The sequence below is a fragment of the Macrobrachium nipponense genome, chromosome 5 (assembly GCF_015104395.2).
Source record: "Macrobrachium nipponense isolate FS-2020 chromosome 5, ASM1510439v2, whole genome shotgun sequence".
Classification (NCBI taxonomy): domain Eukaryota; kingdom Metazoa; phylum Arthropoda; class Malacostraca; order Decapoda; family Palaemonidae; genus Macrobrachium; species Macrobrachium nipponense.
The window spans coordinates 25,149,773-25,168,751 of record NC_061107.1 but is presented as its reverse complement, the minus strand read 5'-3'; positions in this window follow the sequence as shown (position 1 = coordinate 25,168,751).

The following is an 18,979-nucleotide window of genomic DNA, read 5'->3' as shown; positions in this document are numbered from 1 at the left end:
TTGCTCATGAGGAGCTTTGAAAGGTCTTTGCCCACCCAGGGAACTCAGGCCCCCTGAGTGGGACGTGACTCTCGTCCTTAGGAGTTTGACTCGAAGACCCTTCGAGCCACTCCGAGAGTCGTCAGACAGGGATCTAACCCTCAAGACCCTCTTCTTGCTGGCCCTGGCATCGGCGAAGAGAGTAGGGGAACTTCATGGTCTTTCCTTCGATGTGAAACATTCCAGGGGATGGGGATCTGTGACGCTCGATTTCGTCCCGAACTTCGTTGCGAAGACTCAGAAACCGTTGATCCCTGACGACAGGTTCGAGTCTTTCACAATCCCCTCCCTAATGGACTTCACCAATAATGATGCGGATGAGATGCTGCTTTGTCCTGTGAGGGCGTTACTGCGCTATCTGAAGAGAACTCGACACCTCAGGCCTGAGTGCTGACACCTCTTCGTTAGCACCGGGGTGACCAAGTAAGAAGTATCCAAGAACACACTTTCTTTCTGGCTGCATGAGGTGATCAGGAGAGCGTACGAGGATGATGGTAGTGACGACATCCGTACGTTCCGTCTGAGAGCCCACGAAGTCAGGAGCATTGGTCCTTCCCTTGCGTTCCGCAAGAACTTCTCCGTGGCGCAGGTCCTGAAGGCAGGGGTCTGGGCCAACCAGACTACCTTCACCTCCTTCTACCTTCGGGATATTGCCCACAGGTCCTTGGATACTTTTTCCTTGGGTCCCGTGGTGGCTGTTCAACACGTGGTGTAGCTAACCCAGATCCTCGCAGGCTGAACAGCATCGAGTCCTGGTGTGACTGTAAGAATGGATGAGTGAATGAGTGTGACTGGCTCCTCTTCCCATCTTTTTCTCCTCCTCTACCTGTGGGCAGAGGGACACGGTTGCCATCATGCTGGATAAGGACGAGATGCAGGTGAGCTATATGACAGAGCCCCATCCTATCCCTTTCACTAGGGATAGGAGCAGAATATCCACCACTTCCCCCTACAATGGGGGGGAAGTGGATGCCAACAAGAGATAAACCCATAACTTTATGTTTCCTCTTGCAAACAGGAACTTGTTCTTGCTTGCTGTTACAAAGAGATACACTTGCCTCTCTCTAAGTACTTGGTCCAGAGGTCTGACCATTGATCCTGCGGTGCACACCCCGATCAATCGGACAGAGGCTTGGATCCCTCCCTCGCTCTTACGACCAGGGAGGCATTCCAAGGTTGGGCGAACACCAGTCTGTTCACAAAAGACTCAGATTCCTCCCACCAAGAAGTGAGTCTTCCTATTGTAAAAGGACCAAAAGGTTTGTATCCCGTGTCGGAACAAATGACAATTTATCCAAAATTGCATTTTCATATAATCAACTTACCTGTCAGATATATACACAGCTAAGACTCCGTCGTCCCCGACAGAAATTCAAATTTCGCGCCACTCGCTGCAGGTAGGTCAGGTGATCTACCGGCCTGCCCTGGGCGGCAGGACTAGGAACCATTCCCGTTTTCTATCATATTTTCTCTGTCGCCGGTGGTATCAACATTGTTGTTACTACCTCCTGACTAGAATTCGTTTTTCAAGGCAATTGATCTTCTTTCATCGGACTTTTTGGTGACGTACCTGGATCGTTGTTTTGGCATTCGCTACTGTGGACTGGATTTGGACTTGCTTTTGATTTTTCTACAGAATGTCTGATTCAAGTGTTAGTGTGAGAGTTTGTGTGAATGTAGGCTGCAAGGTGAGGATACCGAAGGCTTCGGTTGATCCTCACACTGTATGCCGTAAATGTAGAGGTTTTGAATGTTCTTTGACTAACACCTGTCATGAGTGTGAAAGGTTGAGTGTTGAGGAATGGAAGACTCTAACTTCTTACTTGAAGAAGTTAGAGAGGGATAGAATTAGAAGGGCTGCATCTAAGGGTGCGGGTAGTACAAGGCCTATTGAGCCTTTTCCTGATTCTAACTCTTCTGTTAACCATGCATTTGATTCTCCCTCTTTATCAGGGCCCTCACAGGCTTTGCATTCAGATTCAGCCTCGGAGATCGCTGATCTGAAGGCTACACTTCATAGGATGAAATCCAAAATGGCTGCCCTGAAAGGTAACGATAGTGAAAGTGACGTGTTTAGTGAAGTGAGTGCCCCCAGTGTTGTGGAGGGGGCGTCTGACTGTCTCTGTGACGCTCCCAGGCCTAGACCTCTTTCAAGCTCCCAAGCCCAGAGGAGAAGGAAAGTCGAAAGCCTTACGGAGGTTGTGGAGAATCCCCACCGGTCAGGCGTCCCTTCAGCAGGCTCTGTAGCGCAACAGACTGCTTAGGACCGCTATAGAAAAAGCGTCCTCCGAGAGTGTTTCTCGTCGTCCGGTTCTCCTTCACCTAAACGAGGGTGGAAGGATTCGGACCTTTCCAGGCCCCTGAAAAGGCACTGGAAAGAGCCTTTGTTTGACTCGAGCCCCGAGCGCTTTTCTGATGAAGCTCCCTCCGCGATCAAGAAGGCGGTGGTGGTTTTGACGTCTCCCTGTTACGACAGACCGGGTAAAACTCCTTCAAGGTCTCCCTCTCCTGTTGAAGAGGACGCTGGAGAGGCTTCCAAGAGGATTCTTTTAGCAGTTCAAGAACAATTAGCCGCGTTGGTCGGAGTCCTTTCGAAAGATCCTCCTCGTAAGAAGGACGTTAGATTTCCTGTCAAGAAGTCTTGTCTTCTTTCTCCCGCCAGGCGCGAGGCTCTAGCCAGACGTGAGGTGTCTTCCAAGCGTGAGATGCCTTCCGATCACAAGACGTCTGCCAAGCGTGAAGCGCCAGCCAAGCGTGAGGATCTGTATTTCAGCGAAGCGTCTTCCAGGCGCGAGGCGCCAGCCAGGCGCGAGATTCCAGCCAGGCGCGAGGCGTCAACCAGGAGCGATGCGCCAGACAAGCGCGAGCAGCCTACCAGGCGCGAGGAGCCAGCTAGGCGCAAGGATCCAATCAGGCGCGAGGCGCCAGCCAAGCGCCAGGAACCAGTCAGGCGCGAGGCGTCAGCCAGGCGCGAGGAGCCAGTCAGGCGCGAAGCGTCAGCCAGGCGCGAGACGCCAGCTTTGTTTCAGAGGGGCTCTGTTCATACTCTTAGTCCCTCTCCGGTTAGGAGTTTGTCTCCCGCAGAGAGAGATGTTTGGAAAGACCCCCCAGATTTGAAAACGGATTCTCCTGATCCTTTTGTTGAAGAGGATTCAGAAGACGAGGCTTGTGGTAGAGAAGGGCTTTCAAACTACAAGGTTTTGACATCTCTTCTTCTTCAGGGATATGGAGATTCCCTAACTCCTGCCACTCCTCCTTCTCCGCGCGCTCTCTCTTTTCTAGCTCCAAGACGCCAAAGTCTTCGTCTTTTCTGAAAATGAGACCGACCATATCTATGAAGAAAGCTCTCCAGTCTCTGGATAACTGGATGAAAACGAAGAAGGATCTGGTCAGAACTGTCTTTTGTATGCCCCCTGCTAGACTTACAGGAAAAAGGGGTATTTGGTACCAGACAGGAGAGAATATGGGACTCTCTCTCCCAGCTTCAGCGGAAGCTGACTTTTCCAGTCTGGTAGACGCGTCAAGAAGGCATGGCCTGAACTCTGCTCGTGTGACTTGGGGTCTTTCTGAGCTTGATCATCTCCTCAAGGGACTCTTCCATGTATTGGAAGTATTCAATTTCCTGGATTGGTCCCTTGTGGTGATGGCCAAGAAGGCCCATGACTCGGAGGGCCTCAATCCTGAAGTTCTCCTCTGTATCTTGTCGTGTATAGACAAGGCGGTACAGGATGGCTCAGGGGAAGTCTCTCTATTTGGAGCGGGACTCTTGAAGAAGAGGGCCGTTTTGAGCGCCTTTCTGACCAAGGCGGTTTCGCACTCACAAAGAGCAGCTTTGATGTTTGCTCCCAGGTCTGACTTTCTGTTCCCTTCTCAGTTGGTGAGGGACATTTCCCGTTCACTAACTGAGAAGGCGACCCAGGATCTTCTCCTTCAGTCTTCCAGAAAGAAGAGGCCTGCGGTAGTGGGAGAGAAGAAAGGGGCGAGTACGTCTCTTCAGCCCTTTCGAGGAGGTCCTCCCTCCAGAGCTCCCTCAAAAAGGAAAGCGCCTGAGAGGAGAGGTAGATCTTCCTTCCGTCCCTTTAAAAAGGGAAAGTGATGTAAGGATCCTCCAAACACCAGTAGGTGCCAGGCTCCTGGGATTTGCGGATGCCTGGGCACTCATCGATGCAGACGCTTGGTCGATGTCTGTGATAAATAAGGGATATTACATCCCCTTCCAGGACAGTCCTCCCCTGACTTCAACTCCGCGGAATTGTCCGCCAAATACAAGGACCCTGTTCTGAGAGATACTCTTCGGCTAATGGTGGATCAGATGTGGGACAAGAGAGCGATAGAACTAGTGCTGGATCAAAACTCCCCGGGGTTTTACAATCCCCGGGGTTTTACAATCGCCTTTTCCTTGTTGCAAAGGCCTCGGGGGGCTGGAGACCAGTTCTAGACGTCAGCGCTCTGAACAAATTTGTTCAGAAAGAGAAGTTCACCATGGAAACTTCTGCGTCAGTCCTTGCGGCTCTTCGCCAAGGGGATTGGATGGTTTCCCTGGATCTCCAAGATGCCTATTTTCACGTCCCGATTCATCCTTCGTCGAAGAAGTACCTCCGTTTCATGACGGGGGGAAGGATCTACCAGTTCAGGGCCTTGTGTTTTGGCATGTCCACTGCTCCTCAGGTCTTCACAAGCCTGATGAAAAATGTGGTGAGATGGCTTCACCTGAAAGGTGTCAATATCTCTCTGTATCTAGACGACTGGCTCATCAGAGCCAGATCAGAGAGACAGTGTTTGGAGGACCTTTCTTTGACTCTAAACCTGATCAAATCATTGGGATTACTCGTAAACCTCGAGAAGTCTCAGCTGATCCCCAGCCAGAACTTGGTCTATCTGGGGATTCAGATGGATTCTCGGGGTTTTCGAGTATTTCCTTCTCAAGAGAGACTCGTGAGAGGCTTAGAGAAAATCTCTCTCTTCTTAGGGAAAGAACGTACTTCGGCGAGGGAATGGTTGAGCCTTCTAGGGACCCTTTCCTCGCTCGAACAGTTCTTTCCTCTAGGAAGACTTCGTCTTTGTCCTCTTCAGTTCTTCCTCAAGAGATCGTGGAACTGGAAGACAGGACTTCTCTCGGACAGTTTTCCCATTCCAGTGGAGAAGAGACAACACTTGGAATGGTGGTTGCCCCCACTAAAGGAGAACAAGGGTATTTCCCTAGAGATTCGGAACCCAAGCCTTGTATTGTTTTCCGACGCGCCGGAAAAGGGTTGGGGAGCAACCTTAGGAAAGAGAGAAGTCTCAGGCACCTGGAGTGCAGTTCAGGTGTCCTGGCACATAAATTGCAAAGAACTTTTAGCCATACACCTGGCTCTAAAGAACTTCGAACCTATAGTGACAAACAGTGTAGTCCAAGTAAACGCGGACAACACCACCGCCCTTGCCTACATTCGGAAGCAAGGAGGGACACACTCGTTTTTCCTGTACGAGCTCGCAAGAGATCTTCTACTTTGGACCTCCCAAAGGAACATCTCCCTCCTGACGAGGTTTGTTCAGGGAGTAAGGAATGTGAGGGCAGACAGGCTGAGCAGGAGGAGCCAGGTCCTTCACACAGAATGGACCCTCCACTCAGAAGTTTGTCAGAGTCTTTGGTCTCTATGGGGGACTCCTCATGTTGACCTGTTTGCCACATTCCTCTCCAAAAGACTGGAAGTCTTTTGCTCAGTGGTAGAAGACCCCAGAGCTCTAACAGTCGACGCCTTCCTTCTAGACTGGTCCCATGTAGAAGTCTACGCATTTCCCCCATTCAAGATTCTGAGACAAGTGCTAAAGAAGTTTGTGGCTTCAAAGGGGACGAAAATGACCCTGATAGCCCCTTTTTGGCCGGCACAAGATTGGTTCACAGAGGTAGTGGAGTGGACAGTAGACTTCCCCAGATCCCTTCCAAGAAGGATGGATCTTCTCAGACAACCACACTTCGAAAGGTATCATCAAAACCTCCCCGCTCTCGCTCTGACTGCCTTTCGACTATCGAAAGACTTGTCAGAGCGAGAGGTTTTTCTCGCAAGGCTGCAAGCGCAATCGCTAGAGCCCGCAGAACTTCCACTATTCGAGTCTATCAATCTAAGTGGGAGGTTTTTAGAAGATGGTGTAAGTCGAAGAAGTTGTCCTCCTCCAGTACCTCTGTGACCGAAATCGCCGATTTTCTGTTATTCCTTAGAGAGGACTCACATCTTTCTGTATCCACTATAAAGGGATACAGGAGTATGCTTTCGGCCGTCTTCAGGAATAGAGGCCTAGAGCTTGCAGATAATAAAGATCTACATGATCTTATAAGATCCTTTGAGACCTCGAAGTCTAAGGATACATCTCCTCCTAGCTGGAACCTCGATGTTGTCCTGAAGTTCTTGTCCTCTGAAAGGTTCGAACCCCCTCATATGGCCTCGTTTCGAGATTTAACGAGAAAGTGTTTGTTTCTCTTGTCACTAGCGACAGCCAAAAGAGTTAGTGAGCTGCACGCCCTAGATGATAAAGTAGGATTCAAAAGAGACTCAGCCATCTGTTCGTTCAAAGCACTGTTTCTGGCAAAGAACGAAAATCCTTCGAATCCCTGGCCCAAGAACTTCGAAGTTAAAGGCTTATCGGGTCTCGTCGGTAGAGAAGCTGAAAGGTCTCTTTGCCCTGTAAGAGCGCTAAAATTCTACCTACAGAGGAAGAAACAGATGGGAGGTTCTAGACAAGGTCTTTGGTGGTCTGTTAAAGATCCTACAAGACCTATGTCCAAAAATGCTTTAGCCTTTTTTGTAAGGAACGTCATTACAGACGCTCACAAAATCTGCACTGACGACTCTTTTAGACTCTTAAGAGTAAGAGCACATGAGGTGAGAGCAGTAGCGATGTCTCTCTCTCTTTTCACAGAAGTATGTCGCTAAAGAATATCTTGGAAGCGACATATTGGAGGTGTAACTCAGTGTTTGCATCTCACTACTTGAAAGACGTTCGTGTGACCTACGAGAAATGTTTTTCTCTGGGTCCTTTCGTGTTTGCGGATACGATCCTGGGTATAGGAGCTAACACCAATCCTTAAATGGTACGTCGCACTGGCGGCCAGTCACTATTGTTCAGTAAGGAACTCTTGTGATATCTTATTAGATGAGTATCATTATTATTTTTTTTTTTAAATTATGTGTGTGTGTAATGTGTTTTTGAGTTATTGTTGTTGTGAAGAGTTTGGGGATAACTCGGAACAATTTTTAATACTAACAAGGTGGTTAGGATCAGGTGGTCGGGATTGGTTGTGTGCTCCTTCATAAGGTGTATTGTCATATAAGTGGATCAGCACCCATTGACAAAGTCCTTTCAGGCTCTGCCGAGTAAGCGGATAAGACCCCATCGGCAGACCCACAAGAACTCTTGGCCATAGATCATATATCTCGCTAAAGTTTCTTGAGGTGATGCAGACTCCTGGGCAGCAGCCACAAAGTCTACCACCTATCAGATAGGAACCAAGGTTTATTTATACCTACAACATATGTTGTTTACCTGTCTATTCCATAAGTAGCTGTCTCTTACCCTCCACCAAAGGGTGCCAATCAGCTATGTATATATCTGACAGGTAAGTTGATTGTATGAAAATGATATTGTTATGATACAATAAAGTTTCATACATACTTACCTGGCAGATATATACGATTAATGGCCCACCCAGCCTCCCCGCAGGAGACAGGTGGAAGAGAGAAAATATGATAGAAAACGGGAATGGTTCCTAGTCCTGCCGCCCAGGGCAGGCAGGTAGATCACCTGACCTACCTGTAGCGAGTGGCGCGAAATTTGAATTTCTGTCGGGGACGACGGAGTCTTAGCTATGTATATATCAGCCAGGTAAGTATGTATGAAACTTTATTGTATCAAAACAATATCATTTTTCTCAGGATGTCTGACTCTAGTTATGTAATTAGAGTGTGTGTGAATGAGGGGTGTAATGTGAGACTACCGAAGGGTTTGGCAGATCCTCGCACAGTATGTAAGCGGTGTAGGGAGTATGAATGTTCCTTCACTAATCCCTGTAAGGAGTGTGAGAAACTGAGTGAGGAAGAATGGAAGGCTCTAACCTCCTACTTGAGGAAGTTAGAAAAGGATAGGCTTAGAAAGGCTTCTTCTCGAAGCTCTAGTAGGTCTCGATCTAACGAGCCAGTTAGGGATTTAATAGTTCCTATCCATGAAGTAGTTGTTGCATCCTCCCCTACAGTATCAGCTCCTTCACCCTTCACTGAACCTGCGGATTCGTCTGTGGAGTTGGCGAATATGAAGGCTGCCCTCAAAAGGATGGAGCTCCAAATGCGAGCAATAGAAGGTAAGCGAAGTGCAGTGCTCAGTGATTGCAGTGTACCCAGTGCAGTGGAGGGGGCGTTTGATCGGCTCTGCAACGCTCCCAGGCCTAGACCTCTTCCAAACTCCCAGGCCTAGACCTCTTCCAAACTCCCAGGCCCAGAGGAGGAGGAATGTCGAAAGCCTTACGGAGGTTGTGGAGAATCCCCACCGGTCAGGCGTCCCTTCGGCAGGATCTGTAGTATCGTCCCAGACTGCCAGGGATCGCCGTTGCAAAGGCATCCTTAAGGAGTGCTTCTCTTCTTCCGATTCCGCTTCGCCCAGGCGCGGTTGGAGTTCGGCTGAGCAGTCACGCCCTTTGAAGAGGAGTTGGAAGGCTCCCGACTTGGATTCGAGCCCTGAGCGCTTCCCTGAGAATTCTCCTGTGGACAGGAAGAGAGCCAGGAGAGCCCTGTTTAGCCCAGCACCTTGTTTGGAGTTGCCTGCTGTTAAAGCTTCTCCCCCTCCTAAGGGGTCAAGAGCCAAGTCCTCCAAATCTAAGGCGACGGAGTCCGGATTTGATCAGGAGGCATTCGCTAACCTTCTAATGTTGAAGGTTAGGGAAGTAGTTGACGAGAGGCTTGAGTCGATACAATTCGCCTCGGGCACGGATACCTCCGGCCAGACAATAATGTCCCTGACCGAGAGGATCAGACCCCTGGAGGAATTGATGACCGGATTCCTCCAATCCGGAACCACGACTCTGACCATGACAGTTCCGGATGCATTTAAGCTGCTGCCATTTGAGAATAACAACCCGTGGCGGTTAGCATTACATGCCCCATTCTTAGATGGGAAGTTGACGATCGAAGGGTGCGGAACCCGCCCAGTAAAGGACTTTGAGTTCTTCCCGGAGGGTCTCCAATTCCCATTCCCCGGATTCGTCAGGCTAGCGGAACATGCGCTAGTCAGAGTATATAAGGTCCCGAAGGAGACAGTGATCTTCCCTAGGGACCAAGCTCAAGCTGTATGGGTTCGCACCCTTTCTGAATGGGGATGCGTTAACACCAACTGATGCCCCATAAAGGTAGCTTCACTATGTTTGTGACCCCAGGAGTTCTGTCACCCTGTACTACCAAAGTGGCGGAACTAACGTTTCTTTATAGGAAATTTTAAAAAAGATTCGGAGTTAGCGATGAGGCATACCCGAATTTCTTCTTCGAACTCTCCTGCCCCTTCATCGATTCCTGCGGGAATCGGGAGGACTATATACTCGAATTCCTGGCTTACTTTCTGTCATGTAAGTGGGTTTCCCCCTTTAGCAAGATTCTAATTGTTTTGTCAAGTAAGGGGGTTTTCCCCATTGACAAGATACTAAACATTTTGTCAAGTAAGTCGGGGACCCCTCATAAATGGGTTAGTTCTCATTGACAAAGATCTTAATAACATTTTTGTACAAGTAACTTACCCAGCAGATATATACTTAGCTATAGACTCGGTCGTCCCGACAGAATTTCAAAACTCGCGGCACACGCGACAGGTAGGTCAGGTGATCCACCATTCCCGCCGCTGGGTGGCGGGGTCTGGAACTATTCCCGTTTTCTAAGCCAATAATTTCTCTGTCGGTTGAACGGACAACACCTATTGTTCGTTCCTCCATCTTGGATTTCAACTCGTTTGCCGAGAATTTGGATGGTTTTTTGGTGACGTATTCTGTTTTTTCTCTGGCTTGGCATACGCTTATTGTGGACTGTTTTTCGACTTTGGTTTTGACTACTCTTTCACGATGTCTGACGCTAAGGCTTCACCTATGTTTAGAGTTTGCAGTAGGGAAGACTGTAAGGTTAGGCTGCCTAAATCGGCATTGGATCCGCATAGTATTTGCGCTAAATGCAGGGAGAATGAATGTTCTTTTATTAACACCTGTGTGGAATGCGAGAACCTTACGGAGCTTGAATGGAAGGAATTATCATCATATGTTAGGAAGCTTGAGAGAGATAGAGTGAGGAAGGCTTCAGCTAGGTCATCTAGTAGATCTTGCTCCTTAGAACAAGAAATTAACTCTCCATCTAACAATTTTCCCTTAGCCTCAGCTGCTTCTCCCTGTTCTGAATCCAAAGATTCTTCGTCAGAGAGGGAAAATGTAAAAGCTTCAATTAAGAAACTTCAAGCTCAGCTACGAGCTCTAAACCAAGGTAAGAGTGGTGATAGTGACTTGTGCAGTGTCCCCAGTGCAGTGGAGGGGCGTCTGACCGGTTCCTCATTGCTCCTAGGCCTAGACCTCTTCCAAACTCCCAGGACCAGGGGAGGAGGAATGTCGAAAGCCGCAGGGAGGATGCAGAACATCCCCAACGGTCAGGCGTCCCTTCGGCAGATCCTGTTGTTAAGTCCCAGGCTGCCTCGGATTGCCGCAGAAAAGGCGTCCTAAAGGAGTGTTTTTCGGCCTCAGACTCTTCCTCTCCTAAACGAGGATGGAGTTCGGCCTCCCGTTCGCGCCCTTTGAAGAGAGCCTGGAAGGCGCCTAAAGGAGACGCTGCTGACTCCAGCCCAGAGCGTTTTCCCGAGGATTGGCCTTCGGGACCTAAGAATACTAGACAAGAGGAGCCTGCTCTTCAGGATCCGACCAAGAAGTTTTTGGTTAATCTGCAAGAGCAGTTAGCTTCGCTCGTAGGCTCTTTTGCTAAGGACTCTACAAGGAGGAAGGATGTCTCGCTCCCTGTTAAGAGTTCCGCTAAGCGTCCTTCTTCGTATAGGAGAGAACTCTCACGATCTCCAGGGCGTTTATCGCCTTTTCTATAGGATAGGATTCGTGCTGCTTCCTGCCCCCAATAATATATCTACGGATATGTATGGTCCTAGCGACTTGCAGATCTCATATGTCATCTTCACATCACCACCGGAGTGGTGAAGAGAACACAGAGTTGCTTCGCTAAAACGTGGCACTCAGGATGTTACTGAGTGTCATTCTCTGTTGAAATGCTTCCGAGGCCGCGCCCTCACCTCTTGAGCATTCAGTTTAAAAAATCTCAAATCTTTATGCAAACATAATGAATGAGACTCTTTAAAAGAACTCCTTAACTTAACGCCAGGGCGTTCTTGGACATGGGCAAGTCTGGTCTTTTTACGGACCACCACAGATTGTCCGAATGACCTTGACTTCCTTTAGTTTTATCAAGATAAAACTTGAGAGCCCCGACATGGTACAGGAGACTCTGTGGTTCTTGCCTCATAATTTGCGCCATCCCCTTGATCTCCAGCCCTCTGGGCCAAGGGTTAGATGGGTATTCGTACTTAGCAAGAACGGAAGCCTTAGAGGGCCACCGCATTATGTTCTCTAAAGCCAAAACCTCTGATGATGGCTAAAACCTCACTAACCCTCTTTGCCGTAGATAGAGTGGTTAGAAAAATAGCCTTTCTGGACACGTGTATAAGTTTACAGAAAGGAGAAGTTCGAAATGCTTTGACATCCAGAACTTCAGACTACATCTAAGTTCCATGCCAAAAGCTTCGATCTATACAATTTCAAGATTTCCACAGACCTCAAAGATCGTGAAGGGCTTTGTTGTTTGACAGATCCTTATCTCTGAGCCTAGAGGCCGTCAACAACATATTTCCGTATTCTACAATAGTAGGGACTGCTTTGGAGGGTGGGATAGCTTATCCCATATTTCAGACGGAAAGGGAAGACGGTACAGAAATTCACAGAGTTCAAGGTGGAGGAACAGTCTTTCTTCCTACACTATCCCCAGAAACGGTCCAGTCCAATTGTTACACTGCAAAATAGGCAGCACTGCTATGTCTTGGAAATGAGACTTGCCATTAATCTTGAAGATCCTCTCGCTTCTCTACAATCTGAACGCATTCAGACTCAGAGCGGAGAGGTTTTAGGTACCTCTCGAAGCGAGGCTGTTAGAGTAGATCGATTCTCTCGGGAAGGGTCCTTGGAAAGTGCTCTCTGAAGGACGTGGCCTCTGTGAATCCAGCCTCTCGAAGACCAACCTGGAGAGATCAGCGTCTTTCTCGCTCCCTCTGACGCCAGCAATTAAATTATATTTCCTAAGCTTTGAATAGGGGAAAAGAGACTAACCAACTATCACCATTCCATACTATAGGGTGGCGTCTATTGCTACTGCTCTCGGATCGAGAATAAGGGAGCAACGTAGAAGAAGCTTCTTCGTCTTCACTATTGCGAAGAATCTACGAAAGGACGACCCCAGAGTCTCTACAATTCTCGACACACTTCTAAACGAGGATTACTCAGTTTGGAAGTTGCTGCCGTCGATCGAGAAGATCCGCACGGACGTGTACTCAAGTAACGAACCTCTTGAGGATCGTTACGTTCTATGCTTGTGGCCATAACCATCTCTCTCTTCTTGAGACATGAGAGAGCTGTGGAATTATCTAAGATGATTTTGACCACTCGGCCAAAACTCACTCTTTTAGGAACTGGAGAGCCAACCAAATTGCTTCCAATTCTTTTATACTATGTGCCAGAACATCTGTACCTCTGTCTAGATGCCTGGCACCCTCTCGCTATCACCTAAGGTGATCGTCAACGCATTGAGAGATGTTTAGAATTATTTCTAGATCTTTGATGTTATTTCAGTTCTCCGTAGGAAAAACTGTAGAGGTCTGAATTGCAGTCTATTCAGGGAAACAAGCTTCTCCAGAGAGGAAATGGTCCCCAGCAGACTCATCCATTCCCTCACAAAGCATGCTTCCTTCCCTAATAAGGCTGCGCTGCATAAACAGGAGAGCATTATAGTGATATGCCGCGGTAGACTCGTACAGAACTCTATTACAGTGCGGTAAACCGCACCAAACAGGTCTAAGAGATATCTCTGTTGAAACTTTCTAAGTAAACGGAAGGCATGTTCAGTCATGATTACTAGAAATCCCCTCAACCCGAGGCTAAAATCCATGATTGTGGGGCAGAGATACGGCTAGTCAGCCATTCCCGCAGGAGAGAGAGACGTAACCGACCGCGCATGTCAGAGAGCTAGCCGGTACTGCGTTAATCACAGTAACAGCAGCCTTCATTCATCGTCTCGCACCATTCTGCCTGAGTTGCCAGCTACTCCATTTACGAAGGAATAGGTATGATATCGAGCAAAAGAAAACTCTCAAGCAGGCATATATAAACGAAACAGAATTCGCTAAATGCAGAAGCTGAGTTGTTGTTGTCGTAACAATACCTTAAGCGCTGTTCTTACCCCGGAAACTTTTGGAAGGTTGAAGGGAATATTTATTAATACACTTAGAACAACAGTCCTTTCGGTTGCTATCCGTAGAGGTAAATACGATATGCGTATATGACTTGACCCATACGTTAGTAATATGACGCAGAGATAAACTACGTAAATATTGTAGTAATTTGAGCATCAAATTCTCTACTACATTCTTTCCTCGACGAGGAAGAGAGAGAGAATGGAAATCGACTGTCTTCTTTCTCTTTGCCAAGAGACTCTTTGCCAAGAGAACGGATTAAAATTATTCGAATAGAGATCCTCAAGTGAGAACCGAGGATCGAAAAGGACCATTCAAGCTTCTTATGATATTGGACATAAGACTTCATGGACGTAATCTACAAGTCTTTTTCCCTTCCCGGATGAGCCTCTGATATGAATGAGAGCTCTTCCGAATCTTGTTAATAAGAGCTTATCCGCTTACGCGATAAAATGATATTGTTAAGATACAATAAAGTTTTGTACATACTTACCTGGCAGATATATACTTAGCTATAGACTTGGTCGTCCCGACAGAATTTCAAAACTCGCGGCACACGCGACAGGTAGGTCAGGTGATCCACCATTCCCGCCGCTGGGTGGCGGGGTCTGGAACTATTCCCGTTTTCTAAGCCATAATTTCTCTTCCACCTGTCTCCTGAGGGGAGGCTGGGTGGGCCATAATCGTATATCTGCCAGGTAAGTATGTACAAAACTTTATTGTATCTTAACAATATCATTTTTGTACAAGTAACTTACCCAGCAGATATATACTTAGCTGATTGGCACCCTTGGTGGCGGGCAAGAGACAGCTAAAAACAAAATAATACTTAAACTAAATACATTAAAAAACAGGGAAAAAACAACCTATGTTCTTGGATAACATAATCCATAGTTCCTACCTTATTGGGCTGAAGACTTCATGACTACTGTCGATGAGTCTGCTTGCCTCAAGAGTTTCAACGAGGAATGAACCTATGGTTGAATAACTCTTTGGATCGTGTCAATGGGGGCTAGCCCGCTTACGCGACAGAGCCTATATGTACTGGATCGTACCAATGGGGGTGGGGCTGACCACTTACATGGTAGAGCCTTGACCTTTTGTCATATCAATGGAGACTCGCCCTCTTACATGACAGAGTTAAGGTTATTAAACAAATCACAAAGAGCACTGAAGCCAATCCCGATCACCTGACCATTTTAGTCTTGTTACAATCTATGAATTGTAAGAGGGTCCCTATTCCCTCTGACAATTAACCAATAAAAACAACCACCAATAAACAGTAATTTAAGCCTTAAACTAAATAGGAAGGATTAGCCTCAGCCCCTTCTCCCAGCACTGAATTCGCCGAAACATACGCTCCCAGAGCAAAGCACTTTTCGTACGAAATTTTAACATCTCTTAGGTAATTCGAGGCGAACACCGAATTACATCTCCAAAAATGTCGACTCTATAAGAGCCTGAAGCGACCATGTTTTGTGAAATGCCATCGACGTAGCTATGGCTCTCACTTCATGAGCTCTCACTCTGAGAACCTTGAAATGCTCTTCTTCGCATTTAAGGTGAGCTTCCCTTATTACATCTTTTATGAAGAATGTAAGGGCGTTCTTAGAAATCGCTCTTTTCGGATCTCTTACAGAGCACCAGACTTTCTTCTGTACCTTTCAGCAACTTCTTCTTCTCCAGGTAGAACTTGAGTGCCCTGACTGGACACAAAGTCCTTTCTAGTTCTCTCCCTGTTAATGAAGATATTCCTTTTATCTCAAAGCTTCTTGGCCAAGGCTTTGAGGGATTTTCATTTTTCGCTAGAAAAAATGGTTGAAAGGAGCAAATCGCTGAATCTTTCTTAAACCCCACTTTACCTTCCAAAGCTTGCAACTCGCTCACTCTCTTGGCTGTTGTAACGCAAAAAGGATAAAGACTTTCTTGTTAGTCCCTAAACGAAGCTGCGTGAGACGGTACGAATTTTTCCGACATTAGGAACTTGAGGACCACATCCAAGTTCCAGCTAGGCTTCTTGATTACATGTTCTTTCGTGGTCTCAAAAGACCTTATAAGGTCATGAAGATCTTTATTGTTTGTCAGATCTATTCCTCTATGTCGAAAAACTGAGGCCAGCATACTTCTGTAACCCTTCACTGTTGAAACTGCCAGGTTACAGTCTTTTCTCAAATATAGGAGAAAATCTGCGATTTCAGTTACAGAGGTACTGGAGGAGGATATTTTCTTTTCCTTACACCATCTTCTAAACAAACTCCCACTTCGACTGATATACTTTAGAAGTGGAGACTCTTCTGGCTCTTGCAATAGCCTTCGCCACTTCTCGTGAAAAGCCCCTTGCTCTGACAAGTCCTTCGACAGTCTGAAGGCGGTCAGACTTAGAGCGGGGAGGTTTTTGTGAAACCTGTCGAAGTGGGGTTGTTTGAGAAGATCGTTCCTTAGTGGAAGCGATCTTGGAAAATCCACTAACCACTCCAGCACCTCTGTGAACCAATCGAGAGCCGGCCAAAAGGGAGCGATGAGGGTCATTCTTGTTCCTTCCGAGCAAGCGAACTTCCTCAACACTTCTCCTACTATCTTGAAAGGAGGGAAGGCGTACGCGTCCAAGCCCGTCCAATCTAGCAGAAAGCTGTCTACTGCTACTGCTTGAGGATCCGAGATCGGGGAGCAATAGGTTTCTAATCTGTGATTCTTGTTGGTCGCGAACAGGTCTATATTGGGCCTTCCCCACAGATGCCAAAGTTGTTGGCAAATCTGAGGATTGAGAGTCCATTCCGTGGGTAGGACTTGTTCTTTTCTGCTTACAGATCTGCCCGGACATTTTTCTCTCCCTGCACAAACCTGTGAGGAGAGAGTATCTTCCTTTCCTGTGCCCAAATCAGCAGATCCTTTGCTGATTCGTACAGGGAAAAAGGAATGCGTCCCCCCTTGCTTCTTCATATAAGCGAGGGCTGTTGTGTTGTCCGAGTGAATCTGAATCCCCAGACCTGAGACCTGTTCCTCGAAATGAACCAAAGCTAGATGAATGGCTGTTAGCTCTTTCTTGTTGATGTGCCAGGACACTTGTTCTCCTTCCCAAATGCCTGACACTTCTTGCGAACCTAGGGTCGCTCCCCACCCTGAATCTGAGGCGTCTGCAAACAACGCTAGGCGCGGGTTCTGTAAGCGAAGGGAGATTCCTTTGCTTAGTTTCTGTGGATCTAACCACCAACGGATATTCTCCTTGATCCGTTTCGAGATTGGAAAAGTCTCTCCCAGATTTTTGGACTTCCAATCCCACTTCTCCTTCAGATAAAATTGAAGGGGTCGTAGGTGAAGTCTTCTAAGGAAACGAACTGTTCCATCGAGGAGAGGGTCCCCAGCAAGCTCATCCATTCCCTCGCGGAACAATGTTCTTTCCTTAAGAAGACTGACACCTTTTCTAGGCAGCGTTCTCTCCTTTCCTGCGAAGGATACGCTAGAAAATCCTGAGAATCCATCTGAATCCCCAGATAGACAATACTTTGCTGGGGAGTCAGCATGGATTTCTCGTGATTTACTAAAAGTCCTAAGGACTTTGTCAACTTTAGAGTAACTAAAAGGTCCTCCAGACATTTTTTCTCCGATTGGGCTCTTATTAGCCAATCGTCCAGATATAACGAGATCCTGATCCCTTCCAGATGTAGCCAATAAGCTACATTCTTCATGATGTCCGTTAAAGGACTTTGAGGAGGGCAGTCGAAAGTCCGAAGCACATCGCTCGGAACTGGAACACTTTCCCTTGGAACATGAACCTCAGATACTTCCTTGCTGCCGGATGAATTGGCACATGGAAATACGCATCCTGAAGGTCCAGGGCACACCATCCAGTCCCCTGGACGAAGAGCAGATAGAACAGAGGAAGACGTCTCCATTGAAAATTTCTTCTTCAAGACAAAAAAGAAATTCAAGGCACTGACGTCTAGAACTGGTCTCCATCCCCCCGATGCTTTCGGTACCAGGAATAGCCGATTGTAGAATCCTGGAGACTGGAGATCTTGAACCAGTTCTACCGCTTCCTTGGAAATCATCTGTTCCACTGCTTGCAACATAGCAAGCTTTCGGACCGATCCGAGTATCTGGCGGTCAACTCCCTTGGAGTTGTCGTCAAGGGAGGATTTTCCCTGAAGGGGATCAAGTATCCTTTTTCCAGGATAGAGAGGGACCAGGAGTCCGCTCCCTTCTGCGCCCAGACTTTGGCAAAGTGGAGTAGCCTGGCGCCTACTTTCGTCTGGAGGACTTGCTGTTCATCTAGACTTCCCGAAGGACCTTCTAGATGGTCTACTCTTTCTCTCTGGTCTTCGACCTCTAAGAGGGGCTCTAGAAGAGGAGGCCCCTCGAAAGGGCTGAACAAAAGAGGGTCTCTCTTTCTTCTCTATCGGCACTGCCGGCCTAAACTTCTTGGCTGAGTGCGTGAGGAGATCTTGAGTTGCCTTCTCCGTAAGAGATTTCGAAACCCCTCTAACCGTCTCTTTGTGGAAAAAGGTTGGGGGATAAAGGAGCAAAAAGAAGAGATGTCCTTTGCAAGGGTGATACTGCTCTTGCTAAGAAAGAGCTAAAGACAGATCTCTTCTTCAATACTCCCGTTCCAAAAAGAGAGGCAACTTCCACAGAACCGTCCATGACCGCTCTGTCCAGGCAAGCCAGGACGCTCGAAAGTTCCTCCATGGAAACAAAGTCCGTGTCCTGAGCTCTCTTCGCTAATGCTCCTAAAGCCCAGTCCATAAAGTTGAAGACTTCTAGGGTTTTAAAGAGGCCCTTTAGAAGGTGGTCCAGCTCACACATGCCCCAAGTCGCCTTAGCAGACAGCAACGACTTCCTCCATAGCCAGAGTCCACCCCTAAGGAAGCAAAATCCGCATCCGCGGAAGAAGGCAGACCTAACCCCATCGGCTCTTTGGTCTCGTACCACCTTCCTGGTTTGCCTGTTAACTTGGAAGGAGGGGGGCAGGAAAAAACTGTCTTGCCCGCTTCCCTTCTGGAAGTCAACCACTCTGAAAAAGTTTTCAATGCCTTTTTCATACAAAGAGCGGGGCGCATCTTAACGAAGGAAGACGATTTGAGAGCTTTAGTGCTGGACATCAACGATCCTGGTGAAGGAGGGTCCGCAGGATGAAGGGAGTCTCCGAACTCCTTTAGCAGCAAAAGAGAAAGTCTCTTGTAGTCCGAAACTGCTACATCTACAGGCTCTTCGTCTCCGATACCTGGTCCAACTGATCTACAGAAGGAGATCGTTTTGGAGTGATCTGGCTCTTCCCGGGAGAAGAACTCCTTTCCCGAGAAGGGGAGCGCGGAACATTAGCACTCCTATACGAAGAGTGAGGCTCCTGTCTGTCGGCAACACTCTTGTGCCTACTAGACTCTTGTTGTCTAGGTTCGTCGGGTTCGTGGCGCTTGCTAGGCTCCTG